The sequence below is a fragment of the Mustela nigripes genome, chromosome 4, assembly GCF_022355385.1.
Source record: "Mustela nigripes isolate SB6536 chromosome 4, MUSNIG.SB6536, whole genome shotgun sequence".
Lineage (NCBI taxonomy): Eukaryota > Metazoa > Chordata > Mammalia > Carnivora > Mustelidae > Mustela > Mustela nigripes.
This window is the reverse complement of record NC_081560.1, coordinates 52,242,669-52,269,128: the sequence shown is the minus strand read 5'-3', so window position 1 is coordinate 52,269,128 and position 26,460 is coordinate 52,242,669. Positions and strand designations below refer to the sequence as shown.

Sequence of the window (26,460 nt, the reverse complement as noted above, 5' to 3'; positions counted from 1 at the left end):
TGTAGCTATTCTCTGCTGACAATCTTACTGGATCCCAGCTAACAGTCAGCATCAACCGGCAGACAAACTTAAGAGTGAGCAAGTCTTCAGGTAATTCCAGCCCCCAGCCATCTCTAGCCTTTGAGTCCTCTCAGCTAAAGCCACAGATATTGAGGAAAAGAGAAAAGCCATCTGCATCTGCCTTTCCTCAAAGTTTTAATTATAGAATCCATGAGTGTGACAAAATGGCTTTATTTATGTCAAATTTGTGACAGTTATGCAACAATAGCAACTGGAAAAATTTATATACAAATCTTGTGGATACATTTTTATTTATGGTGAAACACCTATGAGTAGAATTCCTAGGTCATATAGTAACAATATGTTTTAACTTTATATACATATACACAACACCACCAACAGCCAACTGTACCAAACTATAAAACTATAAAACTGTACCAAACTATAAAATGGCTCTACCATTTTATACTTCCAGCAATAAACTGTAAGATTTTCAATACCTTTAATCTTCCTCAATATTTGGTCTTAAAATTTTAACTATTCTAGTGTTTCATTGTTTTAGTTTACAGTTCTACGATGACTAATGTTGCATATCTTTTCATGTACCTATTGGCCAATAATTTATCTTCTTTTGTGAAGTGTTTTTTCAGGTTGCTGACTTTGTTAATTGGGCTATATGTCTTATTGAGTTTTAAGTGTTCTTAATATAAAATGAATTCTAGGGCGCCTGGGTGGCTCAGTGGGTTAAAGCCTCTGCCTTTGGCTCAGGTCATGATCTCAGGGTCCTGGGATCGAGGCCCGCATCGGGCTCTCTGCTCAGCAGGGAGCCTGCTTCCCTCTCTCTCTCTCTGCCTGCCTCTCCATCTACTTGTGATTTCTCTCTGTCAAATAAATAAATAAAATCTTTAAAATAAAATAAATAAAATAAAATAAAATGAATTCTATTTTGTGAGTATTTTCTCCTGGCTTGTGACTTGCCTTTTTATTTTCTTAATGGTGTTTCTTAAAATAGCAGATGGTTTTAATTATGATGAAGTCCAATTTGTCATTTTTTTCTTTCACGGTTAGTATTTTCTGGGTCTTATCTAAAACATCATTACCTACTCAAAGAATTCAATTTCTTTAACAGATGTAGAGCTATTTAAAATTTTCTATTTCTTTTTGTGGCAGTTTTGGTGAGCTGGGGACAAGTACTTCCTATGTGTTGCTAGAATTCCGTGCAGGAGAAAAAAGTGTGTCCTATGCTACCACCAGGAGGGAGAGCTATGAAAGCGTATGCCTGGTTGCCTTCTGATTTTAGCTGATGCATCTTTTTCCGTTTACTGATCCAGCTTTACATACTTTCATTGTAATAGAATATAGCAGGTATAACTGCCTATGAGTCCTGTGAGTTCCAGTGAATCATCTAATACATGGGTGCCATGGCATATCTGAAATAGGCTCCTACCAATATTTTTCTCTATTTTTGGTTTTCAGCAGGTTAGCTATGATAAGCCTCTGTGTGTTTTTCTTTCCTTTTTAGAAAGATTTTATTTATTTATTTGTAAGAGAGAGCACAAGTAGGGGAGGGGCAGAAGGAGAAGCAGACTCCCTGCTTAGCAGGGAGTCCAGCTGGGGACTTGATCCCAGGACTCTGGGATCAAGACCTGAGTTGAAGGCAGATCCTTAACCAACTGAGCCACCCAGCTGCGCTTTTATGTGTGTTTTTCTTTAAATTCATCCTGCTTGGTGCTAGCTGAGTTCCTCAGATCAGTAAAGCAATGTTTTTGATCAAATTTGAGAAAATCCCATCCATTATGTCTTCAAATATACTTCCTACCATTGTCACTCTCCTCTTCTGGGACTCCAATTACACATATGTAAACTCTGATATTTTTCCACTGATCCCAGAAGTTTTGTTAACTTTCCTACAATCTTTTTTTCCTGTGTTTCCTAGATTAGATGATTTCTACTGATGTGTACTCTTTATTCTGCTATCTCCAATCTATTAAATTCATACAGGAAATTTTTCTTTTTTCCTTTTTCTTTTCTTTTCTTTCTTTCTTTCTTTTTTTTTTTTTTTTTAAATGAAAGGCAGACTGCCACATGCAGCACCTCATTTGGATGTGTCTGGAATCTTGGAAACTTGACTACTCTACATTCTCCTACAAATGGACCTTGAGAGATTATTTGGAAGTTCTAGCAGGGGAGCATAGCTACTTGTATGCCCTTGACAGAAGAATGGTCCTCCACTACTGGGGAAGGTCGTCCTCTTCGACAGGGCACACAGCTTTGGGAGGGATGCACTTAGAGCAGTGAGGGAAGAAAAGGACACTGCCTAGCTAGCCAGATCAGCCAAATCAAGCCTAGTGATCAATAGAGTAACATGTCACAACCAGATCACCCTCACATTCATACAAGGAATTTCTCATTGGATTTCCATTTTGTTTTCTTTTTCACTTTCCTCTTTTTCTGATATTCCCTATCTATTAATTCATTAAGGTCTTATCTTCCTTTAAATCCTTAAGCATTATTTTTTCAGCGTATTTATAATAGCTGCTTTAAAAACTTTCTCTGCTAAGTCCAATTTATGAACCATCTTGGAGTTGATATCTATTGGCTGTTCTTTTTTCTTGAGTTTCATTTTCTTCCTCCTTTGCATAGCTATGAACTTTGATTACAAACTGGACATTATGGAAGATAAATTATAGAGCTTTTATAATCCTCTAAAGAGTGTTACAATCCTCTAAAGAGTACTGATTTTTGTTCTAATAATCAATTCAATTACTGGATGATCACTTTGAATTAGTGCAAGCAGACAGACTTGGGGGTCAGTAAAAGTTTCCCTAAGTAACTGACACTTCAGCTGAGATTTAATGAAGTATGAGTTAACTAGGACATGATGAGATGGTGTTGTATGGTGTATAATAAAGTGTGCCAGGCAAATTGAATGTTACAGGAAAAGGCTCTGGAGAATGAATCATTGGGTTTGTTCAAGGAAAATAAAGAAATCCATATGGCTAGAGAGCAGAAAATGAGGGAACACCCAAATGTCCCAGATAAAAGCTACTTATTTATCCTGGAATGAGAGACATGTAGACCAAGTGACAACTAATTAACAATCAACTACAGGTAATACGAGCAAGAAATAAAGTGTTGCTGGAGAGATTTAATGGGCAGTCTGTTTTTGTAACATAGTATACTAAGCAGAGATGTACTATTTTTGTTTTGTTTTTGTTTTAAAGATTTTGTTTGAGAGAGAGAGAACAAGCACAAGCAGGGGTTGCCACAGAGGGAGAGGGGAAAAGCAGGCTCCCCACCAAACAGGGAACCCAAAGCAGGGCTTGATCCCAGGACCCTGTGATCATGACCCAACCCAAAGGCAGACTCTTAGCTGACTAAGCCACCCAAGTGCCCCTGTACTGTGTTTTAAGAGCAGGAACTAAATCTGGTTTTGCCCACATTCTATTCTCAGCACTTAGTCCAGTACTTGTCAGGTAAGAGATATTCCAGAAAGATCTCATAAGTTAATGAATAGTCCCTATTTACACACACTGCAAGCTCTTTTTAAAAATAAATCTGTCATATTTTATACATATTTTATAGCTAATGTCAATATAATAAAGCTGACACATATCAGTTAAGCAAGTTCAACAAGTTTTCAAAATCGCTCAGATTTCTTGACTCCATCTTGAACCAAGAATTTGAAAGCTAACTCCAAAATGAATAACTATGGACTTTTACTTTATTCTCTACAAAAAAGTGGCAAGTGTTAAGGGAGAAGAGAAGTAAAAAAAAAAAAAAAAAAATGTCGATAACCACTAATGAAAAGTATTTAAGCTGGGTTCTTTTTTAAAGATTTATTTATTTATTTGGGGGGCTGGGGAAGAGACAGAACATCAGGGATGGAGAAGGGGCAAAGGGAGAGGGAGAGAGTCTCAAGAGACTGTGCAGAGCCCCACATGGGGCTCGATCTCATGACCTTGAGATCACAACCTAAGCCAAAACCAAGAGTCCCCCATTCAACCAACTGTGCCACCAGGCACCCCATGCTGGGTTCTAATTAAATCCAACTCTATCTGCCTTACTAGCTAGTTATATCTACTTACCTTCCTTTCAATATAGAAGATAGTCATAAAATATCCTTCAAATTCCACTCTACCATATCATACCTACCTCTTCAAGATCCACAAAAGGGTATATCCAGGTGATGCCGAAACTAAAGCAAAGAAGACTAACATTGATCTCATCAAAATGAGATGTGAATACGATAGCAACTAGGAACACATGAAAAGACACACTAAAATTTAGAGATCTTCAAATTAGGGTAATAATCTCTAGCTCTTTTTTTAAAAAAAATATTTTATTTCTATTTATTTTTCTGAGAGAGAGGGAGCACAAGCAGGAGAAGCAGCAGGCAGAGGGAGGAGTGGCCCTGCTGAGTAAGGAGATTAGATCCTGATATGGGACTAGATCCAGGACCTTGGGATCATGACCAAAGCTGAAGGCAGACACTTAACTGACTGAGCACCCAATAGTCCCAATAATCTCTACCTCCTTCTATCAATTCCTCTGTTGCTGTCATATTCTAAACCAAATTATTCAGAAGAAAAGAAAGTACTTTCTATAACTAATATCTGCACACAATCACAAAGACTATTTTTCTATGAATTTATCATAGCTTGTCCCCTTAGAAGGTCTGAGAATTAGGATAATTTTTTAAACTTCTTATTTCGAAACACCCATAGATTTATAGGAAGTTGCAAACTATAGTACAGCAATAATATCACCAAAAATGGAGGAGTGGAGAATTTCAGAGCTCTATCTCTCCACAAAAACTAATAAGCTGCCCAAAACTGCAAATAAACTGTTGTAAATTCTCTTAAGTTTGGTGAAGAAAGAAGCTTCTGCATTGTGGTAAGCAAGCACTGGGACATTTTAAATCACTCATCTTCAACCCCAAACTTCTCCGACCAGCAGTGGCCATGAAGACAGAGAAGCCTGAATTCTTGGTGCAGTTTGCTAGTGACACAGAAAGCAATAGGGACCTTATTCTCAAAGAACTGTCTGTAACTGCTTCATTCTGTCTGGTGGCTCCTTAAAAGACTGGTACAAAGGGTTGCCTTTTGTTTTGCCCAATATATATAGTGATATGCCCTGGGCTAGGAAGCTTCCTAAGCGGCATATGCTGGAAGCATTTAAAGGCAAAAGCATTGGACCAGAGCAGCCTGGAACTAGGGATAATGGTCAGGAAAAGCAACAGCCAGGCTAAAAAGCCTGGGAAGGAGGAGCACCCGATAGTACATGCTCTCTCCCTTTCTCTTGCTCTCTCTCAAATAAATAAATAAAACCTAAAAAAAAGACTGGGAAGAAAGCTGTTGAGAAAGGAGATTTGTGGGTGGGTAGGGCTTTTATTTTATTTTATTTTATTTTTAAGATTTTATTTATTTATTTGAAAGAGAGAGAGAGATCACAAGTAGGCAGAGAGAGAGGCAGAGAGAGAGGAAGGGAAGCAGGCTCCCTGCCTCTCAGAGAGCCCAATGTGGGCCTCGATCCCAGGACCCTGGGATCATGACCTGAGCCGAAGGCAGAGGCTTAACCCACTGAGCCACCCAGGTGCCCCCTGGATAGGGCTTTTATTTATTTTTATTTTTTTAAAGATTTTATTTATTTGTCAGAGAGAGCGAGCAAGAGCGAGCACAGGCAGACAGAGTGGAAGGCAGAGTCAGATGGAGAAGCAGGCAACCTGTGGGGCAAGGAGCCCAATATGGGACTCGATCCCAGGACGCTGGGACCATGACCTGAGCCGAAGGCAGCTGCTTAACCAACTGAGCCACCCAGGCGTCCCTGGATAGGGCTTTTAAATGCTCCTTCTTCACTGGTAAATTCTACCAAACATTTAAAGTATTAACACCAATCCATCTCAAGCTCTTCCAAAAATAGAAGAAATACTTCCTAAGAAATACTTCCTAGCCAGCATTACCTTGATACCAAAGCCAGACAAAGACATCTAAGAAAACTCTAGACCAATATCATTTTTGAATATAGATGCAAAATTCTTCAAGAAAATATTAACAAACCAAATCCAGCAGCATTTTAAGATGATACATCATAACCAAGTATGATTTATTACAGGAATGCAAGAGAGGTTCAACATTACAAAAATCAAGCAATATAATACATTACATTAATATAATGAAGAAAAGAAAACACAAGGTCACCTCGGCTAGTGCAAAAAAAAATTTTTTTGACAAAATCCAACACCCTTTCATGAAGAAAAGAGTATTTGACAAAGTAAAAATGGAAGAGAATTTCCTCAACCTGGTAAGGGTATCTACAAAAAAAACCTCAACTAGCATACTCAATGGTGAAAGGCTAAAAAATCCTCCACTAAGATCAGGAGGAACAAGACAAAAATGTCATTTACATTCACTACTCCCAGAACATCAAGTCAAGAAAAAGAAGTTAAAAGCATCCAAATTAGAAAAGAAGAAGTAAAATTATTTCTATTCATTGATGATATGATCCTATATAGGGAAATCCACTACAGAATCCACACAAAAAAAGCTAATATTAGAGCTAATACATGCATTCAGCAAGGCTTCAGAATAAAAGATCAAGACTAAAAAAAAATCAATTCTATTTCTACACTATAACAATAAATCTGAAAATGAAATTAAAAGAATTCCATTTTCAATACCATCAAAAAGAATAATTTGGGATTAATTTAACAAAAGAGGAGCACCTGAGTGGTTCAGTAGGTTTAGCGTCTGCCTTCAGCTTAGGTCATGATCCCAGGGTCCTAGGATTTGAGCCCTGCATAAGGCTCCCCGCTCAGTGAGAAGTCAGCTTCTCCCTCACCCTCTCCCTCTGCCTGCTGCTCCCCCTGCTTGTGCTCTCTCTAATAAATAAATAAAATCTTAAAAAAAATTTTTTAACAAAAGAAACAGGGATTAATTTAACAAAAGAAACTCAAGACTTGTACACTGAAAACTATAAAACATTACTGTAAGAAATTTAAAAGGACATAAATAAATGGAAATTATTCATGTTTGTGAATTGGAAGACTTATCATTTAGATGGCAATACTTACCCAAACAATTTAGATGTAATCCCTCTCAAAATCCCAAATGCCTTTTCGCAGAAATTGACAAGCTGATCCTACAATTCATATGGAATTTCAATGGACTCCAAATAGTCAAAACAATCTTGAAAAAGTAAAACGAAATTGGAGAATTAACATTCCAATTTCAAAATGTACTATAAAGCTACAGCAACTAAAACCACTGTAGTACTGGCATAAGGTAGACATATAGATCAGTGGAAGTGAACTGAGAGTTCAGTTGATTTTCAACAAGAGTACCAAGACCATGCAATGGGGAAGGAATAGTCTCTTCAACAAAGGTACTGGAACAACTGGCTATTCACATGAAAATGAATGAAACTGCACCCTTACATCACATCAAACAAAAAAATTAACTCAAAATGAATTGAAGACCTAAATATAAAAGCTAAAACTGTAAAACTCTTGGAAGAAAACATTGGGGTTAATATTCATTACCTTGTTTTTGGCCATAATTTCTTATATATGACACTAAAAATAAGAGCAACCAAAGAAAAGAATAGACTTCATCAAAATTTAAAAATTTTGCACATCAAAGGACATTATCAAAAAGTGAAAAGACAATCCCAAGAATGGGAGAAAAAAATTGCAAATCGTGTATCAGATAAAGATCTAGTGTCCAGAATGTATAAAGAACTCTTACAACTCAGCAACAACAACAACAAAAAAGGCAGACAGCCAAACTTAAAAATGGTAAAAGAATTGAATAGATGCTTCTCTAAATAGAATATACAAACAGCCAACAAGACTAAGAAAAGACTCTCACCACCTTTAGTCTATGGTGAAATGCAAATCAAAACCACAATGAGATACCACTTCCTATCCATGAGGACGACCATAATAATTTTTTGAGATATAACTGACATATAACATTATATGACTTTCAGGTATACAACATAATGACTCAATATTTGTATATATTGTGAAATGATCACTGTAGTAAGTCTAATTAATATCCATCACCATTAGTAGTTACAAAAAAAATTGTTTTTATCATGAGAACTTTTAAGATCTACTCTCTTAGCAACTTTCAAATATGCAGTAACAAGTTTTCTTTCAAAAAGTAAAATAACAAGGGTTGGCAAGCATGTAGAGAAATTATAACCCTTGTACACTATCAGAGGGAAAGTAAAAAGATTTAGCCATTATGGAAAACAGTTTAGCAATTCTCAAAAATTTAAACATAGAATTACCATATGACCTAGCAATTCCAATCCCAGGAATATATCCCAAAGAACAGAAAGTAGATGTTCAGGAGTGCCTGGCGGTTCAGTCAGTTGAGTGGCCAACTCTTGGTTTCAGCTCATGATCTTTGGGTCCTGGGACCAAGCTGTCAGACTGAACACTGAGCAGGGAATCTGCTTGGGGATTTCTCTCCCTCTTCCTCTGTCCCTCTCCCCACCTTGCTGTCTCTAAATGGATAAATAAATCTTTTTTTTTTTTTTTGAAGATTGTATTTATTTATTTGAGATAGAGAGTGTGAAAGAGAGAGAGCCGGGGGACAGAGAGAGAGGGTGAAGCAGGCTTCCCACCAAGCAGGGAGCCCAGTGAGGGGCTCCATTCCTGGACCCCGGAATCATGACCTGAGCCAAAGTCAAACACTTAACCACTGAGTCACTCAGATGCCCCTGGATAAATAAATCCTAAAAAGAAGAGAGAAAGAAAGAAAGAAAGAAAGAAAGAAAGAAAGAAAGCAAGAAAGAAAGAAAAAGAAAAGGAAGTGTTCAAACAAAAACTTGCACACGAATGTTCACAGCAGCACCATTCACAATAAACAAAAGGTGTTAACCCACATATCCATCAACTGATAAACTGATAAACAAAATGTGGAATATCTGTACAATGGGATATTATTCAGTCATAAAAAGAAATGAAAGATTGACACATGAGCAACATGATTATACCTCAAAAAATATACTAAATAGTAGAATTCAAACCCAAAATCACATATTATATGATTCCATTCATATGAAAAATTCAGAATAGATAAATCCATAAAGATAGAAAGCAGATTAGTGGTTGTCAGAGCCTATGACAAAGGGGATGTGGGTGCAGAGAGTCTTAATGGGTATGGGTTTCCATTTGGGAGGATAAAAATGTTTTTATATTAGATAGAGCTAATGGTTGCATAAGATTGTAAATATACTAAATGTCTCTGAATTGTACAATATGAAATGGTTAATTTTAAGTGAAATTTTACTTCATTAACAAAATAGTACAGTTAGGCCCTGGTGCTCTTTTTTCAGTTTCCCTCAATGGTTACATTTTAGGTAAGTATAATATAATATCAAAACTAGGAAATGGACACTGTTACAAAGAGAGTGTTTTCTTCTATGCCATATTATCATGTATCATGTGTAGATTGTTGTAACCTCCAGCACAATCAAGACACACAACTACTCCATCATCACAAAGATCTACCTTGTGCTATCCCCCTTAGAGTCACACCTACTTTCTTCATCTCCATCAACCCTAATTCCTGGAAAGCCCTAATCTGTTCTCCATCTCTACAATTTTGTCTTTCTGAGACTGATATATAAATACAATCACATATTATATGACTTCTTGAGATGGTCTTTTTTCACTCAGCATAGTATCCTCAAGATCCATCCAAGTTCTTAGATGTATCAATACTTTGTTCCTTTTTATTGCAAACTAGTATTCTATATTATGAACATACCAGTTTATTTATCCATTGGCCTACTAAAGGAAATATGTATGGGTTGTTTCATTTTTTATGATTACTGCTGCCATGAATATTCTTATACAGGTTTTTGTGCAAATAAAAGTTTTCATTTCTATAACATAAAGGTCCAGAAGTGTGATTGTTGGTTCATATGATAGTTGCAAATTTAGTTTTTGGAGATACTGCCAAACTATTTTCCAGATATACACTCTTCCAGACTATAGCATTTTACATTCTCACCAATGATGTACAAATTATTCAGTTTCTCCATATCTTTGCCAGCATGTGGTAGCCACTAATTTTCATTTTACCTGTTCTAATGGGCATGTGGTTGTATCTCACTGCAGTCCTAATATGCACTTCTCTAATGACTAGCTGATTTGATGCTCACTGTCTGCATAATGTTTTAACTGCAAGATCATACTCAAGACCTTCATTTCCAAATCTGTAGAAAGATATTAGCCACTGTACAGGGCAGATCTTATATGAAAATTAGTATAGATAGACATTTCTAATTTTTAAAGGTAAATTTATTGTAGCAAATATAGACTAATGTAGCCTATTATCTGCCACAAATGTAATTTGAAAGCACCTTCCAAAAATGGGATTAAGATCACTTCAAAGATATTCATGTCCCCTGCTAACATTCTATATCATTCTTATTTTAAAATATATGTAAGAACACATAAAGCTTCGATTTCAATACTTCCATGATATTTGATTTACACAAGGGCTTCTCAGAGAGGTACATTGTTGCCAAAAGGGCACATTATTGCCAAAGGGGCACATTACTTTCCACTGTACCTTACTCTCTGCACTAAACTAAGGTGACAAACAAGTTTATGAAAGAGACACACTAGTTCCTTTCCAGTTGTTGCTGTAATTTAAAAAAGGAAAATCATTATAGTACTGATTTACAAATGTGAATGAAAAGTCAAATCATGCTGACTTGTCACTAGTTGGCTTTTTAAGGACAGCAACATACTTAAGCATTTTAGTTGTCTTTATGGTGAGTCAAAAATCTTCAGTACAATATTGAAATATTTTAATTAAATTAACAATTTCATAGAAATATTAAAGTATGCTATAAAATGTTAATAAGTGAAATAATATAATTTATATTATATTTATAATATAATTTTAGTATAATTTTTGATTACCAAGTCAATTTTAGATATATAATTTTAGATAACCAAATCAAGGTAGTTCAAAGTAAATCTAAATACGATAAAACTTACCAAAAATCCTTTCAAATGACGTTTTTAAAATTTGATAAAAAGAAAAGTATCTTAAGAAAAATATAAAATGAATAATTACTAAATATGTGACTTGGAATACATAAATAAATAATCCAATTAAGAAATGGGCAAAAGATGTTTCTCCAAAGGAGACATACAAATGGGTAACAGACAACATGAAATGTTCAATGTCACTCATAATCAGGGAAATACAAATCAAAGCCACAATGAGATACTACCTCACACCTCACCAGAATGGCTGAAAATTACAACTCAGGAAACAACAGATGTTAGTGAAGATACAGAGAAAGGGGAACCTTCTTACATTATTGGTGGGAACGCAAACTCGTGCAGCCACACTAGAAAACAGTATGGAGGTTCCTCAAAAAATTAAAAATAAAACTACCCTACAACCCAGCAATTGAACTATCAGGTATTTATTCAAAGGATACAAAAATACTGATTTGAAAGGGCAGATGTACCTCAATCAGCACTATAACAATAGCCCAATTATGGAAAGAGCCCAAATCTCCATCCACTGAGGAAAGGATAAAGAAAATGCGGTACACTCACACACACACACACACACACACACACACACACACACGCACCAAAAAAAAAAAAAAAATGGAACATTACTTAGCCATAAAAAAGAATGAAACCTTGCCTTTTGGAACAACATGGATGGAACTAGAGTACATTATGCTAAGTGAAGTCAGTCAGGGAAAGACAAGTACTGAAAGATTTCACTCATATGTGGAATTTTAAAAACAGATGAACATAGGGGAAAGGAAGAAAAAATAAAGTAAGATAAAAACAGAGAGGGAGGCAAACCATAAGAGACTCAACTATAGCGAACAAACTGAAGGGGGCACCTGGGTGGCACAGTCAGTTAAGCATCTGACTCGGTTTTGACTCAGCTCCTGATCTCAGGGTCATAAGATTAAGCCCCACATCAGGCTCCACGGAGTCTGCTTGAGATTTTCTCTCTCTCTCCTTCTGCCCCTCCCTCTCGTGCATGCTCTCTCTCCCCCTCTCTCAAAAAAATAAAAAGTCTTTTAAAAGACAGAGATATAACAAACTGAGGTTGCTGGAAGGGAGTTAAGGTGGGGGGATGGGCTAAATGGATGACGGGCATTAAAGAGGGCACTTGTGATGAGCACTGGATGTTACATATAAGTGATGAATAAATTCTATTCCTAAAACCAGTACTACACTATATGTTAACTAACTTGAATTGAAATAAAATCTTGGAAGAAAAAATTTTAAATTAAAAAAACTTTTTAATGTGACTGGAAATATCAATGCATTATATGGGAAACAGAACAATGGAATTTTATTAAGTATAGGATAAGAATGTAAAAAGATAGGTAAAAAACTGTTTCCCAGTTGATAAAGCTTTTCTTTGTCCTTACAACTTTGTAATGTTATTTTTAAAAATGTTCTCTCCATTAGCCCTGGTCTCCAAGATGAATAACAATTATGACTAAAGGTACCATTAAAGACTAGGTAGGGCAAGAAGCAAAGTGACCACAAAATAGAAACTATGATTTAAAAAACTGTTTCTCTCTACCAACACTCAGCAAGAGGCTCTCTATAGTTGCTAACCCACCCCACATTTCATATCTAATATGTAACCTATTAACATTTAGGATAGTCTTGATTATGTAACTTTGCAGCTTTATAAATCTAATTAGATGTCTCATGTAATATTCAAAATACACTCTCATATTTAAAACATCATAAGGGTGCCTGGGTGGCTCTGCCATTAAGCATCTGCCTTTGGCTCAGGTCATGATCCCATGGTTGTGGGATGGAGCCCTGCTCAGCGGGAAGCCTTCTCCCTTCTCCCTCCCTTCTTTCCATAATTGCTTCCACTCCCCCTGCTGTATTCCTTCTCTCTCGATGTCTCTGACTCTGTCAAATAAATAAATAAAACCCTTAAAAAATTTTTTTAAATAAATAAAACATCATAGATTTCTCTGCTATGTAACTAACTTCCTATCTTTATCAAATATATCTTGGATTAGAATACTTAAAATTATATTAGAAAGTTTGCTAGGATTCTATTTCACAAGCAGACAGTTTGTGAATTTTTAAATATATTTTTAAGATCTACTAAGACCTTTCTAAATCTAGTGCCTTATTCTTTAGTCCCCATGTTATATTCTTATTTTAACTCTAACAAACAATTCCCAGATTCCCCAAGAAGCTTTCCAGAAAGCATACACAAAAGTGCTATATCAGAGACATATAACTTATTATAATTTCTTATAATCCACTTATGGAAGAACATAAAAAGAAAAAAATATGCAAAAAGACAACAAATAATGAATGTTGGCAGAAGGTGGAGAAAAGGGAACCCCTGTGCACTGTTAGTAGGATTATAAACTGGGGCAGCCACTATGGAAAACAGTATGGAAATTCCTCAAAAAAACTAAAAATAGAAATACCAAACAACCCAATAATTCTACTTCTGGGCATTTATCCAAAGAAAATTAAAACACTAACTTGAAAAGATATATGCACCACTATGTTTACTACAGCATTATTTACAATAGCCAAAATATGGAAGCAACCCAAGCATCCATTAATAGATGAATGGATAAAGATGTGGCATACATATGTACAGTGGAATATAACTCAGGCATAAAAAGAATGAAATCTTGCCATTTGTGAAACACAGATGGCTCTAAAGGGTATTATGCTAAGTGAAAGACAAAGAAAGACAAATATGATATGATTTCATTTATATATGGAATTTAAAAAACAAAACAAAACAAACTTTAAAAAGAAACAAACAGTTAAATAAGAGAACAAATTAGTGGTTGCCAGAGGAGAGCGGGTGGAGGGGATAGGTGAAATAGGTGAAGGGGATTAAGAGATATAAACTGCCAGTTACTAAATAAATAAGTCATGGGGATGAAAAGTATAGCATAAGGAATACAGTCAATAATATTGTAACAACTCTTTAGGATGACAAAGTATAATTATCTTATCATGGTGAGCATTTTGTAATGTATATAACTTATATCACTACGTTGTATATCTAAAACTAATATATTATTATATGTTAACTATACTTTAATTAAAAAAGAAAAAGAAAAATGTATTTACAATGTTCACTGTAAAACTCTAATTTCCTTACTATTATTTTACATCATTCCCTTCATCATGAAGTATTAACTGCAAATTACTACCAAATCATTTATAACCATTTCTTTTTTATATCATTATGAAAATCAAGTTTCTACAAATCTTTCTATAAATCAATAAATCAAGTTTCTATAAATGTGTTTCTATAAAACACATCATGAAATTGTAAACATTTGTCTTAGGAAATGGAGTCATAGCAGTAAATTAAGCACCACCAGATTATCAAGATTGTTAGGTGATGGGGCGCCTGGATGGCTCAGTGAGTTAAAGCCTCTGCCTTTGGCTCAGGTCATGATCTCAGGGTCCTGGGATCAAGCCCTGCATCGGGCTCTCTGCTCAGTAGGAAGCCTGCTTCCCCTTCTCTCTCTCTCTGCCTGTCTGCCTCTCTGCCTACTTGTGATCTCTGTCAAATAAATAAGTAAAAATCTTTAAAATATATAGTTAGCTGAATTTCAGGAAAACAGAGCAGAAGGAAATGCTTAAATTATGTTACAGAATAAAATTAATTTAATCTTAGGGATTTTACTGCTTAGAAACTGACAAGTCAACTAGAATATCCTATGAAAGAATAGGGTATCTATGCTGTTGCTTAAAAAGAAGTGCTGTCCATTGCCTCACTACCTCAAGTGAATAAAGCTTCCTCTCAAGGCACGGGAGAAGAAATATGATTTATGGGACCAGGTGCAGGACGTCATTCCGAAGACCTATAATTTAGGCCTATTTTCCCCATAAATCACAAAACAAATGTCTGGTTATCAAAAACAGAGCAGAGATTTTTCCTATGGGAAATGTTTTTTGACTAAAGCATCTTTTCTCTACTCCAAGAACAAATAAAATCGTACTGGGATACCAATGTGCTATGACAAGCAGGCCTGGGTGTTTCTGTTGGAAAAGCTAGGACAATTAGAAGAAATATAGCAATCCCTCTCCCCATTTCCTATTTCCGTCTTATTATTCTTCTCAAATCCTCCTGGACTTCAGGAGAATATTTTATCTAGGGAAGGAATATTTGATTTGAACTAAAATAGAAGTTAGAAAAAAACTATTTGTCAACAACCATTTTAATATCTTAACTGGCCCTATAAGTTGCTGTGACCAAAAGAATAAAATAAAATACTGTAAAACTTTGAGGCTAGGCCTTAAGAAAAATGTCATTTCTACTTTCATGCATTTGGAATCCGGCTACCATAACATATGGAAAAGAATAGAGCCACTAGCTGAGAGTTTACGCTAAGTAATAGTCATGTGACTGAGCCATTTTGGACATTCCAGCCAAGTCAAGTCTCCAGATGACTGCAGTTTCAGCTGACAACATAGGGCAGAAGACCTACCAAGCTAAATTAAGTCAATCTCAGATTTGTGAGACATAAAAAATATTTGCTGTTTGAAAGCACTAAGTTTGGTTGGTTTGTTAGGAAGCAATGGATAACCAAAACACTGTCTTAATCAAACATTTAGGGTATACATTTTCGTGAAAGGCACTGTGCTAACACCTATCAGAGAATATTAGCTTGATCAGAACATGGTCCCTGCCATCAAGGAATTAGATTTTTTCTGAAATTAGTAAAATCTATCATAAATAGAACATAACCTATGAATATTCAACAAATGTGATTATATTCTGTGTATATATACCTTTTTGCCTGATCCTATTGTTAAGAACAGCAGATATGGTGCACTGGTTGGCTAGAATTTTAAGTGTGGAGAAATAAAATTCACTGACTAGTATTGACCCTATCATAAATGCTATGCTGAATCAATGAAACCAATATATCATAGTAACCATCAGAGCTGCCACTCTATTAATAAGTTCTTCTTATTCATTAGGTATAAACAATCTTATTTTGAAAACATTCTGATGCCAACACCCCAAAATTTTCCTGAGATGTCAATGATTCCATTGAAACTTTCAGTTAAGAAAAATGAGGTTTCATTTGATTTTCTGCTTTATAGTGTAAGATATTTGCAAATTTTGAGACAATTAATATAATACAAATTTTTTAAGCCAAATAATACACTAAGGTATTCAGGTTGGCAGAATAATTAATAATTCTATTACTGGTAACTTCAATATAAAAGCCTGCTGAAGAGAAAACAAAATTTCCAAAATTCTTTAAGACAGTGATAGATCTTTCCTATGTCTAGAAATTTTAGAAATTTTAAGTAAAACTCTTATGATGAAAATTAGGGTTGCTTAGTCGCCTCGCTGGTGCCTTCAGCTCAGGTCATGATCTTGGGGTCCTGGGATCGACCCATTCAGCGGGGGGTCTGCCTCACCCTCTCCATCTGACCCACCCCCCTGCTCATGGTCTCAATCTTACACTCTCTCAAATTGATAAATAAAAAATCTTAAAAAGAAAATTAGGGAATAATCTAAAAGATTCTTAAGTCCCTGCTCATCTCACATTCATATATAAAAATAAATTATTCAAAAGAAAGTTTAGTAAAATGTTCTTACATTGTTAGACATTTTCAGATAATGTGCTATTTTAATGTTAGATAGGGATATATGTAGAAGACCACAGAACCCCTATGTCCAATACCCATATCTCAAAGCATAAAATATAATGTTGCTATTTTCCAAAGGTATGATTTTCATTAATTGGATGGCAAAATGCAGAGCATAATTCTATGTAAAATGCCTTTAAACTGAATAATCCTGAATACTGAAGTTTTACAAACTCTACCATTCTACAAAGGGTGGGAGGAAAGATAAAGACTACAGAAATGGTAACTATAAAATAAAACCACCAAGAAACACATTTTCACTCTGTCAGGAAGCCAACAGGTCATAAAAACCATCACAAACCACAGTATAAAACAGAACGCTTAAAAATAATCTTGCACCACTGAGGCATGTGTTACGTTATTGTCAAAAGGTTCATCTCAGTGATGGGGTTCTCAAAGATCTTACCATCTTGTCTGTTCTTACCTAAAAGAAATCCAAATTGTCAATAAATTATTATACGTTACTTTAGTCAAGGCTATTTGCATGCTAGCTTAAAAAAAGAAAATCCTGAAGAAATCCAAGGGAAAGAACTGTAGCACAAAAGGGGCTTAAGGAAATTGAATCTAAAAACTAGAAACTATTAACTTAAATCCTTATCTTTAAAGGCTGTCAGTCTATTTTCATTTCTCTGATTTTCTCAGTGCCATTCTTTATTTGTTGAATGGCTTCCTAACTTACTCATACTACAGTCCATTTTGGCTATTCTAGTCCCAACTATCATGATCTTTCTGCTCCAGGTGTACACTCTCCTTTGCACCCAAACCTGTATTTCTCAATTTCCAAAACCTAAATTCTTTAAATAAACCTTTGATTGTACCAGATCCTGACTTTGATCCTGACTACAACTCACTAGCCAGCCCAGAGACTGACCATCCATGGAACAGATACCTCCCTTAGGTCCAGAGGATTGAGATCAATGATATAGACTCAAGTAGATACAGGTTTACTTAGAAGAGGCTGTGCATGGGCAGAAATAGTAAACATATCTAGTATCTACCATAACTATAATATCCCAGGAGAAATCTAACAAACTGAATATAAGGCACAACAATTTAACCAGGAAAACCTCAATATTTTTAACTTTCCTTAGCAATCAAGTCTAACAGAAAGAGCTCATTTTAGGCTTAGTCAGCCAAACCCCAAGACCTTTTTCAAACTGACCCAACCAATTCTTAAAAACCTAAGTCATATTTGGCCTTTTTAAGCTGGCTCACACATAACAGGTTCATAAACATTTGCCCATTAAATGAATAAGAGAACAAACCTGTGAATCTCTACTCGTTTGGGCCCTGAATTCTACCTTGATGGTAGTTGACATGGTATGCAGTATGCAGTAAGTCATTCTGAATGGAAGGAATTTTGTACTAAAGAAAAAGTAAGGAATCAGAGCTAGAGACCTGTTGTAAAGCTGTCCATGTGTCAAGTAATTATGAGTGAAATAACAATAAATGACTTTTCCCAAAGTGGACATAGGCTAAGTATAGGAGGCCCCAAACTAAGTCAATATTCATGGTGGAAGCCATTTTTAGTATAGAGAAGGAATAGGGGTCTAGGCTGAGAAAGGTTCCAAAAGGGGCAACGAAATAGAAATCTCTAAAACAAAAACCAGGAGAAATATCAAAGAGGAAAGCAATAAAAATGTATAAGAATTACAACAAAGAATCTGATGAAGGTTCAGGAAGATGAAACCAAAAACAATTTAATTCCAATGGAATGAATCACTTAAAGCCCAGACTTTCAATGGGATCTAATGGAGAGAAAAATAAAAGCAATGATATAGGCAGTATACTTAAAGTTACAAAGGTAATTTGACAAAAGTATTTTTACATCTTGAAAATGGAGACAATACCTTAAGTTTAAATTTTCACTGACTTCCGCATCAGCAAACTAAGATGCAAATTATTTATAACACGATGATTTATCTCCAATGCCTCACAATGCCCTTATATTTATATTCCAGCATGCAAACTATTATGTATTAGCTACATTACTTAAAGAAAATGTTCTTTTATATTATAAGGATAATTAATATGGCTCTTTGAGTGGATGCATCTATACTTCATGTCTCTTGGCATTACCAGAGAAAATGGCCTTGAACTTAAAGAACTTTTCAGTTTCTTTTAAACTAACAACCTATTTTAAGTATTACTTGATGTGGCAATCAGATCCACAAGATGCTAAAAGTATGGCACAAAGTGATGTTGGCATTACAAGACTATAAAGAAAGGACTTTCGCAGGTACTAGAACATTCTTAATTATGTACAAATATAAATGTAAGATATTTCAAAAATTGAAGCACTCTTCAGGGTGCCTGGGTGGTTCAGTTAGTTAAGTGACTAACCTTGGCTCAGGTCATTATCTTGGGGTCCTGGGATCAAGCCCTATATCAGGCTCTGGTTCAGCCAGGAGTCTGCTTCTCTTCTCTCTCTCCCTCTGTCATTCCCCTGCTCGTTCTTACTCTCTCTCTCTATCCCTCAAATAAGTAAATAAAAAATCTCTTTAATAATTTTTTAAAAATAAAGCACTCTCATTAAGAAAGGCCCATTTCCTTGCCAGGGGATTTCTCATATTAAGTAGCTGCCTTCCAATGTGTTTATTTTTTTTTAATTCCCTTTTTTTTTATTGTGTTATGTTAGTCACCATACAATACATCAATTAGTTTTTGATGTAATGTTCCATGATTCACTATTTGCATTTAACACCCAGTGCTCCATGCAATCTGGCCCTCCTTAATACCCAACCCCTCTAAAATCCTCAGTTTGTTTCCCAGAGTCCATAGTCTCTCATGGTTCATCTTCCACTCTGATTTCTCTCCCTTCATTTTTCCTTTCCTTCTCCCAATGTCCTCCATGCTATTCCTTATGTTCTACAAATAAGTGAAACTATATGATAACTGACTTTCTTATTCTACTTAGCATAATCTCCTCCAGTCCCATCCATGTTGATGCAAAAGTTGGGTATTCACCCTTTCTGATGGCTGAGTAATATTCCATTGGGTATATGGACCACATCTTCTTTATCCATTCATCTATTGAAGGGCAACTTGGCTTTCTCCACATTTGGCCAATGTATTTAATCAAACAAAGTACAAATTCTTTTGGAAGATTAGGAAAAAAATATTTGCCATTGATTTTAAAAATGTCTGTAAAATTATATTTAAAATTACAAATCACTAGAGGCACCTGGATGCCTCGGTCAGTTAAACATTCAACTCTTGATGTCAGCTCAGGTCTCAATCTCAGGGTCATGAGTTCAAGCCCTGTACTGGGCTCCATGCTATGGAACCCACTTAAAATTTAAAAAAAAAAAGTTTTAAATTACAAATCATCAGAAAAGAGAATGTTAAGAACTTCACCATCAATATTCATAATTTTAAAATCTAAAATGTGGATGATGGGGCACCTGGGTGGTTCAGTCAGTTAAGGGTCTGTCTTTGGCTCAGGTCATGATCCTGGGGTCCTGGGATCAAGCCCTGCAACAGGCTCTCCACTCAGCAGGAAGTCCGCTTCTCCCTCTCCCTTCGTGATCTCTCTCTTTCTCTCATGCTCTCTCAAATAAATAAATAAATAAATCGGTGTAATTATCAGCAAAGTTCAACCCAGATATCAGAAGCATAAATATATATACAATAAGTATTTAATAAATATTTATTGAATAAAGGAATCCATTTCATCCTTCATAATGCCTGTCAAATTTAACATCTGCTCTTCATCTCTATAGCAACATCCTCAGTCAGAAGCTGTACTGCCTCAGTATACTCAGTTCACACAGTGTTCCTGATCCTGTGTCTTCTCCAGTGTACAATACACAATTACTGCCAGACTAATCTTCCTAAAACACTGTTTTTCTCCAGAAACATACTAGAAAATTTTCCACATCATTTCTATCAGATCTTCCACCTTAAGTTCCTCTTACAATATGGCTATAATTTACCTATCTAAATTTTACTTATTGCTATTCTTCAAAATACATCATGCCTTTCCAACCTTCATGTCTTTGCCTATTCTTTTCCCCTCTACCATATTTTCCTTTTACTTCTCTGCTTTTTAAAACCTACCCAGGAAAAACTCAGGACTTGTGTTGATGAAGTATATGTGTTGGAAAAGCAGATTGTCAGGAGAGAACTATGGCACTGTAGCGTAAGTCACAACAGCAAAATATGATTGATTGTTTCAAAGAATGATTAACTGATTGATCTTGGCTTAGAAAATCTTTTACTAGATTTTTATAAGAATTCTGAAGCACCCATTAATACAAAGTATGCATTTCATTAAGAATAAAAGTATCAGAGGGGTGCCTGGGTGGCTCAGTTTGTTAAAGCCTCTGCCTTCGGCTCTGGTCATGATCTCGGGGTCCTGGGATGGAGCCCTGCATCGGGCTCTCTGCTCGGCAGGGAGCCTGTTTCCCCCTCTCCCTCTACCAGCCTCTCTGCCTACTTGTGATCTCTCTCTGTCAAATAAATAAATAAAATCTTAAAAAAAAGAATAAAAGTATCACAAATTGAATGATTTTACATATAATATTGGATAGAAATCTATAAGCCCAATTATTGGCTGAAATAAGATTTTTCCAAATGTTTGTAGCATCTTTAACAAAATATATAGTATATACTAAATGATTCAAGTATAACCTCAGTAAATCAAAGTCCATGAAACTCTAATAACTAAGATACAAATTACAAAATTTGTGTTGACAGATTTTAAGAGATAAGTATAAACATTTCAAATTATAAAACTTACCTCAGTACAATTCATTGAACATTCAATATCAATATTCAAGATACAGTATAAGCAGTTAGTATGGTGCTAGATAATGTTTTTTACATAGTTAGTAAATTAGGACCTCAAGTTGGCAAATTTAATATTCAAGCCCTGTCTATAGTCTAGCTCATACAATTTATCCGGACTACAGGCCAGTCAGTGCCAGAGAGGGAACAAAGAAAGAGAACAAAACTAGGCAAAAACAGACTTAGGATGGGAGGTAATGTGGATAAATCACTCAATGTTTTTATTTATGCAAAAAGTTAATATTCCTATATATTCATATTGCAACATTAATAATTCAATAAGTCACGAGTGCCTACTGAGTAGAATGCAAACCATGTCCATTACTTTGTCATAATAGCAAAGAACAGTAAGATATGGTCTGTGTCTATAGAAGCCTATAATCCAGATGGCAAAGGACGTGAGGAAGATAGATGAGGGGGAAATTGAATCAAGGTAGCACCTTATTTTTTCCAGGGGAATAATTACAAGTGCTAGAATCATGATAAAATCACCAGAAATATACAAAATCAGCAATGCAGAGGCTAAAACAAGGGTTCTGCTTATTATGCAACTGGGGAAAAAAAACTTCAGAATTTCTATTAAAAAAAGAAAACAATAAAAAACTATAAACACTTTGGTGGACTATTAATCTCTCATCTCCACTAATATTTTTGTATACTGGAGATTTTTTAAATTGCTAAACGCATCTTTTTTCCACATAATTAAAAGAAATGTCATCCTTCTCAATGCTGCTATCCCACTCTTCATAAGAAAGCACTGTCAGACTATTGAGTTATTTCAAACCCTTTTCCATGCATATACTATGTAAGTGACAGGTATGAAAATTCTTTACTCTTAAAAATTACTGAGAATTCCAAACAGCTTTTGACTATGGTGGTTATATTTACTGATACCTATTATATTTGAAATTTTTAATGACAAAATTTTAAACACTTGTTACTATAAACCCAGTCATGTCTACATAATAGTACATTTTTACCAGGGGCACCTGGGTGGCTCAGTGGGTTAAGATTCTGCCTCTGGCTCAGGTCATGATCTCAGGGTCCTGGGATCAAGCCCCACATCAGGCTCTCTACTCGGCAGGGAGCATGCTTCTCCCTCTTTGCCTGCCTCTCTGCCTACTCGTGATTTCTCTCTCTCTGTCAAATAAATAAATAAATAAATAAATCTTTTTAAAAAAATCTTCCATGAATAAATAATGGGAATAAAAAGCATAGTATAAGGAATACAGTTAGTGATATTGTAATAGGAATGTAAGGGACAGATGGTAACTACACTTGCAGTGAACATAGCATGGTGAATAAACTTGTCAAATCACTAAGTTCTACACCTGAAACTAATGTTACATTGTGTGTCAACTATACTAAAAAAAAAAAAATCATAAATATATAAATATAATAATTTTCCTACAAAGTTATTGATAAGAGAGGTATATAATAGGATAGTCAATTTGTGTTTTGATTTTTTTCACCCCGTCCCCAAAAAAAGTAATCACTCTCCACCAAGAATTTATCTTTTTACCTTTATTTTTTCCATGTGTGGCAGCCTATCACCACTGTATTTACGGCTTTCAACAAACATACCCTTCTACTATCTACACTTTCATGCAGTTCTCTCCCACATTGATACTGGGCTTGGCAATGTGATCTGTTTTGGCCAAAGGACTTTAACAAGCATAAGCCAGCAGAGGTATGTTCTCTAGAAATACTTCCTCTTTGAAGGTAGCCACCATGCTATAAAAGCTCAAGGATAGACATGAGGCTAAGAAACCACATGGAGAAAGATCTTGGAAGATGAAAGGCCATCTTGGGGATTTTAGCCTCATGTAAGCTCCCAGATAAATACAGCTACACAAGTGATTTCAGCTAGACTGATTTCAGCTATACAGAGGCAGAACTGCCCCCACTGAACCCAGTCAACCCATAAAATTGCAAGAATTATAAATCTGTGTCATTTTTAAGTTACTAAGTTTTGGGGTAATTTGTCACACAGCAACAGATAACTAATAGAACATACATAGAGAAATTGGTCTCTTTTGGAAAAAAAAAAGTCTGAATATTAACACTTAAGTTAAATCTAGTAAGTTAGGGGTTATTACCCATCTTCAAATTTTTTTTCCAGTCCTTTAAAATGACTGATTCCAATTTTTGCTATACAAACAATGTTGTGATAAACTTTCTCATATCTCTGCAACTACTTCTATAGGATAGACTAAGGATGCTGGATCAAAGGTTACTTGTGATTAAAATTTAATTGCCCTCCAAGGGCACCTGGGTGGCTCAGTGTGTTGGGCCTCTGCCTTCAGCTTGGGTTATGATCTCAGGGTCCTGGGATGGAGTCCCACATCGCGCTCTCTGATTGGCAGGGAGCCTGCTTCCTCCTTTCTCTCTCTCTCTCTTTCTCTCTCTGCCTGCCTCTCTGCCTACTTGTGATCTCTCTCTGTCAAATAAATAAATAAATACTTAATTCCCCTCCAAAAGGGTTATATCATGTTACATATCACTAAGAATAGATGAGAGTGCTCATTTCCCTACAACCTAAACAATTGTAGACATTATTAATATTCTTAATTATTGCCAATTTTGGGGCCAAAAAAGCCACAGTGCAGACTTCTACTTGCATTTCTTCGAAAATCTTCTCAAATGTTTATTATTTCTATTTCCTCTTCTGTGAATTTCCTACTCATACTTTGCTTATGTTTTCTTTTAAATTTATATGTACATGAAGAGTTAAAATGGTAGAGGAGTAGGGGACCCTCATTTCTTCTGGTCCCAGGGATTCAGCTAATTATCAAACCATTCTAAACACCTGTGAAATCAATTGGAGATCTGAGAAAAGAATCACTGCAATTCTGCAAGTAAAAAAGCAACCACTTTTTGCAAGGTAGGAAGTGCAGAGACATGAATCCGGGGCAAAATTTAGAAGATAAACCTTGGGGGTAGGGAGCTTGCATAAGGCGGCTACTAGAAAGTATGATAAGGAGTGGTGTGTAAAATCAGAACTGTGAGAAGTCTGCTACATTTGTGGACACCCCTGGCCTAAAGGTGCTCAGGTGGCTAAGCAGGGCAAAATCCCAGGTAGGACAGTGTGGTCTCAGTATCCCCTGGGTGACAAAAAGAATGGAGGTGCCTGACTGAAGCAGAGTTTCCAAGCATCAGAGCGGGAAAGTTGACTGAAAACTGCAAGTCTAGGCACAAGCTTTATGCTCTGTGTTGCCGTAAACCACAAACCCTGGCACAGTAGGGTGACTATCATCGGAGCAGGGCCCCAGCAAAACACAGGAGCCTGGCAAGACCCCTTTTCCTTTTCTCTCCACCACCCTCCACCATTGAATCTACAAATTCAATGCAATCCCTACCAAAATATCATCAACATTTTCACAGAGCTAGAAAATCTTAAATCTTAAAATCTGGCTATGCTGGGTCACAGAAAAGACCCAGCATGGCCAGAGAAATGTTGAAAAAGAAAATCAAAGCTGGTGGCATCACAATTCCAGACTTCAACCTCTATTACAGAGTTATAATCATCAAGACAGTACGGTACTGGAACAAAAAACAAACAAACAAACAAAACCAGACACATAGATCAATAGAACAGAATTGAAAAGCCAGAAATGGACCGTCAGTTCTATGGTTAACTAATCTTCAACAAAGCGGGAAAGAATACCCAATGGAAAAATGTCCCTATAACAAATGGTGTTGGGAAAATTGGAAACCCATAGCAGAAGAATAAAACTGGACCATTTTCTTATACCATACACAAAAATAAACTCAAAATGAATGAAACACTTTAAATGTGAGGAGGAATCCATCAAAATCCTAGAGAACGCAGGCAGCAGAAAATTCTGTGACCTCAGCCACAGCAACTTCTTGCTAGTCATGTCTTCAAGGCAAAGGAAACAGCAAAAATAAACTATTGGAACTTCATCGATAAAAAGCTTTTGCCCAACAAAGGAAACAGTTAACAAAACCAAAAGACAACTGACAGAGTGGTGGGAGAAGGTATTTGCAAATGTCCTAGCAGATAAAGGGCTAGTATGCAGAATCTATAAAGACCTTATCAAACTCAACACCCAAAGGACAAATAACCCAATCAAGAAATGGGCAAAAGATGTGAATAGACATTTCTCCAAAGAAAACATAAAAATGGCCAACAGACACGTGAAAAAGTGTTCCACATCTCTTGGCATCAGAGAAATGCAAATCAAAACCTCACATCCATCAGAATGGCTAAAATTAACAACTCAGGAAACAACAGATGTTGGTGAGGCTGTGGAGAAAGGAAACTCTCTTATACTGTTGGGAACAAGCTGGTGCAGCCACTCTAGAAAACAGTATGGAGGTGCCTCAAAAGTTAAAAATAGAACAATCCTATAACCAAGCAATTGTACTACTAGGTATTTTTCCAAAGGATACAAACATGGTAATTTGAAGAGACACTCGTACCCCAATGTCTCTAGCACCAATGTCCACAAGCCAAACTATGGAAAGAGCCCAGATGTCTATCAACACATGAATGGATAAAGAAGATGTGGTATATATAGATGATGGAATTTTACTTTGCCATCAAAAAGAATGAAATCTTGTCATTTGCAATGATGTGGATGGAACTAGAGACTAAAGTCAGAGAAAGACTAGAGACTAAAGTCAGAGAAAGACAATTATATGATTTTACTCATCATATGATTATCATATGATTTTATGTAGAATTACGGAAACAAAACAGAGGGTACTTGGGTGGCTCAGTTGGTTAAGCAACTGCCTTTAGCTCAAGTCATGATCCTCGAGTCCAGGATTGAGTCCACATTGAGCTCCCTGTTCAGCAGATGAACATAGAGGAAGAGAAGGAAAAATAAAGTAAAATAAGATGAAATTGGAGAGGGAGACAAACCATAAGAGACTCTTAAGTATGGGAAACAAACTGAGGGCTGGTGGAAGGGAGTTGGGATAGGGGATTGGATAACTAGGTGATAGTCATTAAG

The 26,460-nt window shown here is 35.9% G+C and overlaps 1 protein-coding gene across 3 annotated transcripts in view; it reads right to left on the bottom strand.

The window, feature by feature from the left end:
* HYCC1 (hyccin PI4KA lipid kinase complex subunit 1) overlaps positions 1-26,460 on the bottom strand; it is a 98,825-nt gene that overhangs the window by 57,375 nt on the left and 14,990 nt on the right. Inside the window, exon 2 of one of the 3 annotated variants that reach the window (XM_059396728.1) lies at positions 7,073-7,187. The exons of the other annotated variants lie outside the window; for them this stretch is intronic. The gene's annotated coding sequence lies outside the window, so the exon portion shown is untranslated. The remainder of the gene's footprint in view (positions 1-7,072; positions 7,188-26,460) is intronic. 3 annotated transcript variants of the gene reach the window in all.